Below are 11,309 nucleotides of genomic sequence, written 5' to 3' on the forward strand. Positions count from 1 at the left end.
TCTTCCCACTTGAATCAATTGAGAGAATACTGTTTTGAGCTAGAGTGTCGGGGAAAAAAACCCAAGAATCCTGTACACTTCCACAAATAACCCAGTAGGAGATGGGTGCTTCAATGAAAAGCATTAGCCCAAGTCATGTGTGTTAATTATTAAACCTTTTAGATGTTGCTTTGTTTGTTTCCTGATACTAATCCCAGCCACTCAATAACTAAAGCTGCCTTTTTGTTAATTTATTTATTCACTTTACATCCCAAGCCTGCTTTAAGTGTTGGTTAGATTTTCTTTTTCCTGTTTGCCTTGTGTTTCAACCAACACAATGCTATGGGGTCATCCACGCACAACCAGCACCACCCCCTTTTCTTTTTATTTCATTTCTTTTATGGTGACTGTTAGGAATGTTGAATTCTGTCAACGAGAAACATAGTCTTGAAACTTAAAAATAGGTGAAGAGTTTTGTGTGTGAGCCTTTGTTTTGTGTGTGAGCCTTTAGCCTAAAGGATTTGTTATTTCTTTTAATGTCAAGATATACGAGGATTTGAAATTTAGGCCTGTGACCTTTTTGTGACTTTGGAAATGAAAATTAAACTGAAAGTCATGGCATATATGCCCATAATCACAACAATAGGGAGACAGAGACAAGTCAGTCTCTGGGCTACATAGGATGATGCTGTTTCACAAAACTAAAGGAAGGAGGATGAAGAAAAGGAGAACTAATCAAATCATCTAACATGAGAGAAGGACAATTCTTAGTAATGCTTGGGGCTATTTAATTACAGATGTGTTTTTTGTTCATTCTATCTGTGTTAAGTATTAGGTCTTATTGTCTCTGGTTCATTTTGTTATCTGCAGCCCTTTTTAGTGTTCAGTAGTCACTTCTGTCCAGTCGCTTCCACACTGTCTATTTCAGACAGGGAACATTCCATCACTGCAGAGTTCTATTGCACAGCATTGTTCTCTGACTTTTTAAAGGGTGGGAGGGTTGACATAAGGTCTCAGTATGTAGCCTTGGCTGGACTGGAACTTGTTATGCAGTGCTATGCCCTGTGTGGCTTGGGGACTTAACCAGGGAACAAAGCAATGAAGAAAGGACAAATGTATTCTTAGAGCAAAGCCAGGATCCCGTGGGCCATGTGCTCTCTGATGGAGATGTACTACCAACAGCAAGCAGGCAACTCAGCGTATTTATTTTATACATCTAATGAAGAAGGCAGGTTTATGTATACAGCTCAACAAGGAGGCAAGTTTAACTAATCTCAGTAGGAGGCATCTATAAGGGAGCAGTCTTAGGGTGCAGTCCTTGGGGAGGAAGAAGCCATGGTTGACACTTTCTGTATTTGTATGTATGTATGTATATATGTATGTATGTATGTATGTATGCATGCTTGTATGTTTGACACTGTCAATATTTGCACTCAGACCAGAAGGCTTTGCCATCCCTTTGAGCCTCACCCGAGGAAGACTTTCCAATTCCCATGAGTCTGAGACACTAAGGTCCTTTACATGACTATGTTCAACACACATTTACTAGGGGCTTCCTCCACTCCCCATAACATACACCAGGCTTGTTATCAAATTCACAGAGATCTATCTGCATCTGCCTCCCAAGTGCTAGAATTAAAGGTATAGACTATTGAACTCTAGGGCTGACCTAAGTCAGGTCCTTTACAAGAAAATGCTTTTTAAAGTGAGACTTGGGGTCAGGTCAGCTTTGGGAGATAAAGCAGTAGGCAGGATTTCTGCCTGTTCATTTTTACATGTTTCTAATAACACTGGACTTTATTAATGCACCCTACTGCATAATTTTTTATTAAAAACACTTAAGTGCAAGTGCATATAGAGTCCAGAGAAGAGTGTCAGATCCCCTGGAGCTGAGGTTTCAAGCAGCTGTGAACAGCTATTGATTTGGGTGTTCTTTAGCCCTTACAGTTCTCTGAATCTTGAATAATTATTCCCAAGGGCTAGAGCAATGGCTGTGGAGAAGGGTACTTAGTTCAGTTCCCGGGACCCACAATGGGTGGCTTACAACCACCTGTAACCAACACTCCAGGGAATTTGCTATCCTTCTCTGGCCTCCATGGGCACCCAAAGACACATCTTTCTGTCTTGTCTGTCTCTCTTTCTCTCTATCTCTGTCTCTGTCTCTCTCTCTCATACACACACAAATACATGAAGAAATGTTTTCACAATTTATTGTAAAATAATTCCATCTCATGTTTTATTAAAGTAGTACCAGATTAAAATAGAAATGCTTAATAAAATGACTGTGATTCAAGTATTTGTTTTTTTTTTCATTTTTAAAAATGTATATTGGTGTTTTGCCTGTATGTATTTATGTCTGTGCACCAAATGGATGCCTGATGCTGGAGGACGCCAGAAGAGGTGTTAGATCCCCTGCGACTAAAGGTAAAGACAGTTGTAAGCTACCATGTTGATGCTTGGAATCAAACCCAAGTCTTCTACAAGAGCAGCCAGTATTCTTAACTGCTATACCATCTTTCACACCCATCTTCAAGTATTCAACCTGAATTCTACATCCAATTACAGACATCCAAATTAATGACAAAACAAACTGTCACTTGGCTAGTGAAGCCACATGTGGGATGTAAACATGTGTTCAATTCCATTTCATGCATTTACTGAGTAGCTACTATGTGGCAAGCATGGTAAGCAACTGGGCTGCTATGAGCAATCATATGTACTTATTTCTCACATTGTCTCTCTTTCTTAAGGGTTTATTTGGGAGTAGAATTGTAAGTTGTGCATTTAGTTTTAACATCTCTTTCCTATTATCTTCTAAACATTACATTTTCTCTGTAGTCCATGTGTTCTGTGCTCCACGATCCATTTTAGATTTCTAGTAGAAAACACCACCTCCAGTACATAAGCTTTCAAGCATTTTACATTTATTCAAGATGATTCCACTGGCAGGAGACCCATTCCCAGACTGTTAACTGTGCTGTGATTTCAGTAGCTTGGGCTGTGTTCTGTGAAACAAACCAGGACTCCTATGTATCACCAGACAACTCATGGTATTGGCTTGAACAACCTATTACAAGACAGGGGACCAGGAAAGAAATCCTAATATCCAAGAATTGATTTAAATCTGTGTTTTGATAAGACTGGCTGGCATCTTCATCTTATTTCTTTCCATTATTCTCAACCATACACGTCCTCCACCTCTGCATTTTGTCAAGAAGCCCAGCAGCATATGAGAACTACTGGTCAATAATGGTCTCTCTGATTTCTAAGTGTTCTAGTTTCATTCTGTTGCTGGGACAAACACGACAGCCAAAAACATGTTAGAGGAGAAATAGTTTACTCTGCTTACACTTCCAAGTCACAGTATATCACTGAGAGAGGTTAGGCCAGGAAATCAAGGCAGGACTTTGAAGCAGAAACCATGGAGGAATGCTCTTTGCTGATTCGCTTTCAGGCCTTATCCTTACCTAGCTTTCTTATACAGCTCAGGATCACCTGCCTAGGGAATGGTGTTGCCCACAGTGAGCTGGGTCCTCCTACATTAATTTAAAAAATCAAGACAATCCACCACAGGCATGCTGATAGGCCAATTTCATCTGGATAATCCTAAAGTTGGGATTTATACTCAGGTGAACCTGGGATGTTGATAGTTAAGGCTAACTAGGACACATAGGTTATAGATTTGAGGTGTTGTTATATTTTTACTCCTTTAGCAGGGATAGGAAAAAAGGAGAGAGTGGAACTCAAATCATTTTTTCCTTATTTTGTCAATGTGGTTTGAGTAAAGGGAATCTTAAAATCAGTCACTAAAATGAGGATTTAACAGTCTGGGGATATACCTTAGTTGTTAAGAGTGCTTGCCTAACATGAAGGAAGCTGAGTTCAGTTCCTAAAACTGGTGGTACATACTCAAGAGGCTAAGGCAGGAGGATCAGAAGTATGCCTCATCATGGTGGCTTTTTGCAAACAGGAGCACACTTAGTTCTCCATAGAGAGCAGCTCTATTTGCTTGCTGGCCATGTTTTGACAGCTTATTCATGTATGTCTGAGCTAATTTAAGTGTTTCTTCCGTAGATGATATTTGCAATTTCCATTTCACACAAGAAGTAACCCCGCACAACACTCCACTGCTCGAAGCCAGTGGAGCATCATGTAGAGCACACAACTGAAAGCAAGACAGAAAAACCTTCCCACCATCACTGTACCAGCCAGCATACAAGAGGTGCGTTGAGGCAATGAAGGAAATTATAACAGGCTTACCAATCAAAGTTGTGGTAGATGTTTTAAGAAAAGCTTCCAAGGCTTGTGTAGTCAAGCATAAATTTAAGAAGGCAGAACAGTTAATTAAATATGCAGTGTATTGGCACGAGATCATTTTGGATCCAAACACCCAAAATACTCTGACACACTGCTAGATCATGGGTTCTATGTAGACAATATCTGTCAGTCTGTGGCAATTTACCAGGCAGCCCTCAACATTCGACAGTCAGTGTTTGGTGGCGACAGCTCATGAAGACCTGGATTATTCTTCCTATGTTCACAAGTACAGCCTTGGAAGTTCAACAATGTGCTCTTTCCTGCAGAAACAGCCATTAGTATCATTGCCTACATCCTACCTGAAGATCATCTTCTTTTGGCTTCTTCAAAGAGGGTGAAAGCACTTATTTTAGAGGAGATTGCAATTGACCATCATAACAAGGAGACGAAGCAGAGGCTGCTTCAGGAAGCACATGACTTGCACTTGTCCTCACTGCAGCTACCTAAGAAAGCATTCAGAGAATTTAATGTACAGACCACAAAGCACTATGGCAACCTTGGAAGATTTTATCAGTCAATGAGAAAATTTAATGAAGCTGAAGAAATGTATATAAAAGCAACTCAGATTAAGGAGCAGCTCCTTGGTCAAGAAGATTATGAAGTGGCCCTTTCGGTGGGACACCTGGCATCTCTATATAACTATGACATGAATCAGTATGAAAATGTTGAGATACTGTACCTGCGGTCCATAGCAATTGGGAAGAAACTGTTTGGTGAAGGCTACAGTGGACTAGAATATGATTACCAAGGCCTCACTAAACTTTACAACTCCATTGGAAATTGTAGAAAAGTGTTTGAGTGCCACAACATTCTGTCTAACTGGAAACAGTTGCAAGATTGACAGTATTCAGTGACTGATGCCCTTGAAGATGTCAACAGAAACCTCCAGTCCACTGAAGAAGTGGTGCAATACTTCCTGATGTTTAAGAATGTTGAGGGACCAAGCTGCTGAAGGACAGCCTCAGCTAACAATGACCTTGTCCCAGATTCCAGGGAATTCGTACTGTGAAATCAAATCCATGTTGTTTTTAGGGCTAGCACTTGCATTGAAACACTGGTCCAGTCCATGGAAGGTCCTATTTTGGACAGTCCTGTATTGGGGTCCCTGTAGAATAAGCATATATTGAGTTATATCAGCATGTGCCGTGTGTATAAGTAGTCCCACATTTCATCCTAGTAGAACAGGAAATTGTTTTTCTTTTTAAAAAATAATTTGTTTTTCAGAAAGTCTGAAAAAAAAGAACCTCTAAATAAAACTATTTAAGAGTTTTTTAAAAAGAACATTTAATTTGATTTCTATTTCAGAAAGTTATACTTTACCTGTTCAAAATTATTAAGACTCAAGGAAGGGAGTTACTTCATTGCAATGTAAGTTAGCTTTTAAAAATACATCTCTCTGGAGCTGGAGAGGTGGCTCAGTGGTTAAAAGCATTGGCTGGTCTTCCAAAGGACCCAGGTTCAGTGTCCTACATGGTGGTTCACAATCATCCAGGGCATATAACACCTTCTTCTGACTTCTGTGGGCACCACACACATACATGTGGTACACATACATATGTATAGGCAAAACACTCAGATATTTAAAATACATCTATCTATGCTGGGTCACACCTATAATCCCAGCAGTCCTAATGAAACAAGATGGATGGTGGAGACAGGACAATCACCCAGAGCTGGAGTATTAGCTAGCCTGCAGTATAGCAACAAAAACAATAAAAGCGACGGACCCTGCTTCAAAAACAAAGTAGAAAAGAACCAACTTCCAAAAGCTGTCTTCTGATTTCCACATGCTTGCCATGTCACCTGAGTATGCATTCTTTTTCTCCTTTCCTCTCCCTCCACACACACACACACACACACACACACACACACACACACACACATGAGCACAAATACTTACAGACACAAATGTAAAAAATTAAAAAGATGCACCTGATATAGCTCATAACCATTTGATTTTTGACAAAGATGCCAAAAAACATACACTAGAGAAAAGATGGTTCTTCAACAAATACGTCCTAGAGAGACTGGATATGCACAATGGGTAGGAGACAGAAACTAGATCACTATCTCTCACCTTCTACAAAAGTCAATTCAAACTGCAGTAATTGAAAGTAAGAACATAAACTCTTAATGGAAGAGGTAAACAGCTGGGGTGGTGTGGAGGGAGAGGAGAGAGGACAAGGATCTGAAACTCCTAGAGAACAATCTGAGAGAACCACTTCACAACACAGGTACAGGTTTTCTCAAAAGCACTCCAGTAGCCAGGAAATGATACTGCAAATTGGCAAATGAGATTGCATAATTCTTTTAAAGCTTATGTATAGCAAAGGAAATAATCAGCACAGTAAAGAGACAGCCTACAGGACAGGAGAAAATCTTGGCAGGTATAGCTGACAGGGACTAAGAACTGAAATATATACGGAACTTAACATTAAATGCCAGAGACTAGTTCATCCAATCAAAAGACTGGCAAATGAAAACTGAATAAGGTGGCATATGGCTAAAATTCCAGCACAAAGAGGTAGAGGCAGGAGGATCAAAGTCATCTTCAGTTACAGTTTCCTGAGATAGGTAAGTAAAAATCAAATGGGTAAAGGTGAGCTATTTCCTCTAGGTTGGATATGACTATTGTTGTCTTGCCCTTGGGTCAGAGCAGCTGCAGTCACATGTGGGAGACCCTTATGATATCTGGCCTATTAACATGCCTTCATAAAGGGAGGGCTAAAACTCACAGGAGCATTGATAAAAATGGTTTTTATATTAATTTTTATTTCTGTGTATGTGTCTATGTTGAGTATATACCATGTGTGTGGGATGCCTGTGGAGGGCAGAAGAGGGCTAGAGTTATAGGCAGTTGTGAGTCCATAAGGCCCCTGAGAACTAGTTCTCCAAGGCCTCTGCAAGAGCAGCGAGTGCACTTTACTGCTGAATCATCTTTCCAGCCCCCTCCACGAAATCATGGAGGATCAAGATAATGGAAGAGGTAAACAATTTTGTGATGTGAAGGGGAACGAGTGGGGAAACACACTCTTTGCTTGTATAGAGCTCACTGTAAGCTGCTCAGGGATCTCCTCAGTGGTAAAACTGCCTATGGGTCATCCAATAAACTCACTGGTTCACCAAGCCCAACTTAGAATCCTTTCTTTGGTCTGTTTGTGCCCTCTCTATCTAGAGGCAATAGACATTTCTCTAAATAGTCCCAGGAAATGCACAGAGAATTCTCTAAAGATGAAACTCAAATGTTATTATTCTTAATTCTTTGACAAGTTCATACAAGGCTGGGCTTGGTGGCACACATGCCTTTAATTTCAGCATTTGGGAAGCAGAAGCAAGTGGAATTCTGTAAGTTTGAGGCCAGCCTGGTCTACATATTGTGAGTTTCAATACAGCCAGAGCTATGTAGAGAGACCTTGTCTCAAAAAAAAAAAATGTATTTTGATCATATTCACCCACTTCCCCTAACTTGTTACAGATCCATTCCCACTTCCTTACCCACCTGAATTCATGTTCTCTCACCTTAAAAACAAAAACAAAACCCAACAAACTCATAGTACTGCCCAAATCCTCTTGGGCATGAAGCCTGCCCTGGCACATGATTAAACTACCAGGGGTCCCAGCCTTCAATAACTGACTCAACCTCTCCCAGCAGCTAACAAAAGTCAATCACTCCCCACTAAGGCTGGGAACCTGTGCCTATCTTCTCCCCTGCCATGCTGGGATTTTTGTCTGGCTTGAACTTGCTCAGACCTTGGGTTTGCTGTCACGATTTCTATGAGTTCATATGTTCAGCTGCCCTGCTGTTCCCAGAAAACACTGTTAGCTTGGAGTCATCCACCACCTAATCTTACAAGCTTTCTACCCACTCTTGTGAAGACCCCTGAGCCTTCCCTCACAACTCATGCGGGCAGGCTAGAGAGAAGTCTCAGTGGTTAAGAGTACTTGCTGCTCTTGCAGAGGATCCAGGGTCAGTTCCCAGTACCCATGTAGCAGGTGACAAACATCTGTAACCCCAGTTCCAGAAGATCTGGCCCCTTCTGGCCTCTGTGGACATTGCATGCACATGGTACACAAACATCCATCATGCAAACAAAAAAATCTGTACACATAAAATAAAACTATCTTTAACACATGAGTATGATGAAAGTAGAAGGGGAACTATTTGCGAAGAGGAAGGGAAGGGACCAATATGAGGGGAGAGGACAGAAGAGAGGATGAATATGAACAAAAGTACATGTATGAAAGCATCTTAATGAAACTCATTTTTGCACAATGGATATATGCTAATAAAAATTTCCATTTCTGAGCAAAACAGACATTAGTGACACATGAGCCATTCCTTCAGGGTTTAATGGTCGCTGAGACTGCTGAGGAGAGGCAGTGGTGGCTTCAGATTTTGTTGATACTTGGAAAGGCTCTAGGGACTCTTTCTGCTCACTGAGATCTCATATTTACATAGAGTGGCTAAGAGAGAGATGCTGGTGGAAATTATCATGACCTAAAGACTCCTAAACCATGCCATTGAACCTCTTGCCACTCTCTTCACCTTTCAATGAAAAACCAACAAACTATAGGTCATAGTGACATAACTAACAGATGGTGCTAGGCCTATGACACACAATATTTCTCAAGGCAAAGTGGAGCAAATTATTGACCATTTTAAGTGTCCTTAAGGTATTCTCTTCAAGGTATCTGTAGCCAAGTGGTGAGATTGGAAGTAAACATGTGTTACAGAGGAAAATCGCTATGGACTAACTTGATAATGATATAAAATGATGGGCTTTGTTAGTCAGAACATGGCTTCTCTGTGGGAGATCAATTTAAACTGAGACAGGATTAACAAGGACCCTGAAAGGGGTAAAGACTTGAGGCAGAGGAGTTGGCTCTTGGCAGGGTGCTCTGGAGGGAGAGACATGCTGGCTGATCATACTGTCAGGTTCTATGACATCAACAACACTGCTGTCAAGGGTGGGTAGGGGAGGGATGAATAATGATGGCTGCTTAAAGAAGCAGGATGTTTAAGATGCAATTCAAGTACTGGGCTGAACCCCACATGCACTGCCATACAGAATGGAGGCTACAACCCTCCAAGATCAGGCCTTTCCTGTGGAAAGGGTACTAAAGCAAAAGAAGATTGAAAGTCTCTTAAGAAGAGGTGTACTCCTTCCTGTTTGTACCTGTGCCTGGAGCCAACTCAGGGCTCTGGCTCTCCACCCATTCCTACAACACCCAGTGGAAGCTTGACTCCCAGGAGCTCTGACACAGCAGGATCTCAGGTGAGGCTCAAACCTCTGCCCCAACACCCAGCATAACTGGGACACAGGAACCCTGCCCAGCTAGAGGCACACAGTCCTTCAGGCTTGTACCTGCTCCTAGAATGGATCCAGGGCTCTGGCCCCTGACTCACTCCTACAACACCCAGAGGAAGCTTGACTCCCAGGATCTCAGGATCCCAGAGGCAGCTTGCCTCCCAGGTGCTCTGCCACACTCAGTATCTCAGGATCAGAGGATCACAGAATCACAGGATCACAGAAACACCTGGACTCTCAGGAGTTCTGGCACAACCAGGCTCACAGGAGAGACAGGCTCCAGTCAGAGACAGCAAGGCCAGTTAGCCCTAGAGATAACCAGAAGGCAAGAGGCAAGCACAAGAACACAAGCAACAGAAACCAATGCTACCCGGCAACACCAGAACTCAATATTTCCACCATACCAAGCCCTGGATACCCCAACACACCTGAAAAGATTCATGATTCAAATCTAAAATCCCATCTCATGAATATGATAGAGGACTTTAAGGACATAAACAACTCCCTTAAAGAAATACAGGAGAACACAGGTAAACCAAGTAGAAGCCCTTAAAGAGGAAACACATAAATCTCTTAAAGAAATACAAGAAAACACAAACAGATGAAGGAATAGAACAAAATTGTCCAAGATCTAAAAACAGAAATAGAAACATTAAAGAAAACACAAAGGGAAATAACACCGGAGATGGAAAAACCTAGGAACGAAAGCAGAAATCACAGATGCAAGCATCACCAACAGAATGCAAGAGATAGAAGAGAGAATCTCAGGCATAGAAGATACCATAGAAGACATTGACACAACAGTCAAAGAAAATTAAAAAACAAAAAGCTCCTAACTCAAACATTCAAGAAATCCAGAACACAATGAAAAGACCAAACCTAAGAATAATGGGTATAGAAGAGAGTGTAGACTCCCAACTCAAAGGACCTGTAAACATCTTCAACAAAATTATAGAAGAAAACTTCCCTAATCTAAAGAAAGAGATGCCAATAAACATACAAGAAGCTTATAGAACACCAAACAGATTGGACCAGAAAAGAAATTCCTCCCATCAAATAATAATCAAAACACCAAATTCACAGATCAAAGAAAGAATATTAAAAGCTGTAAAGGAAAAAGGTCAAGTAACATATAAAGGTACACCTATCAGAATTACACCAGACTTCTCAACAGAGACTCTAAAAGCCAGAAGATCTTGGGCAGATGTCATACAGACCCTACAAGAACACAAATGCCAGCCCAGGCTACTTATACTGAGCACAAATCTCAATTACCATAGAAGGAGAAACCAAGATATTTCATGATAAAACCAAATTTACACAATATCTTTCCACCAATCCAGCCCTACAGAGGATAATAGAAGGAAAACATCAACATAAGGAGCAAAACTACACCCCTAGAATAAGCACAAAAATAATCTCATAACAAACCCAAAAGAGAACCACACAAACATAATTCCACCTCTAACAACAAAAATAACAGAAAGCAACAATCATTAGTCCTCAATATCTCTCTACATCAAAAGAATCAATTCCCCATTAAAAAGACATAGATTAACAGACTAGATAGGTAAACAGGACCCAGCATTTTGTTGCATACAGGAAACACACCTCAGTGACAAAGATAGAGACTACGTCAAAGTAAAAGGCTGGAAAAAAATTTCCAAGCAAATGGTCCCAAGAAACAAGCTGGTGTAGCAATTC

The 11,309-nt window shown here is 40.9% G+C and overlaps 1 protein-coding gene and 1 pseudogene across 1 annotated transcript in view; one reads left to right on the forward strand and one right to left on the reverse strand.

Moving 5' to 3' along the window:
* Ca5b (carbonic anhydrase 5B) overlaps positions 1-4,874 on the reverse strand; it is a 70,631-nt gene extending 65,757 nt beyond the window's left edge. Inside the window, exon 1 of the mRNA XM_031384201.1 lies at positions 4,596-4,874. The gene's annotated coding sequence lies outside the window, so the exon portion shown is untranslated. The remainder of the gene's footprint in view (positions 1-4,595) is intronic.
* Positions 2,011-5,248, forward strand: LOC116100450 (annotated as a pseudogene).
* Positions 5,249-11,309: the final 6,061 nt, after the last annotated feature.

This window comes from Mastomys coucha, chromosome X, assembly GCF_008632895.1.
Source record: "Mastomys coucha isolate ucsf_1 chromosome X, UCSF_Mcou_1, whole genome shotgun sequence".
NCBI classification, from domain to species: Eukaryota; Metazoa; Chordata; class Mammalia; order Rodentia; family Muridae; genus Mastomys; species Mastomys coucha.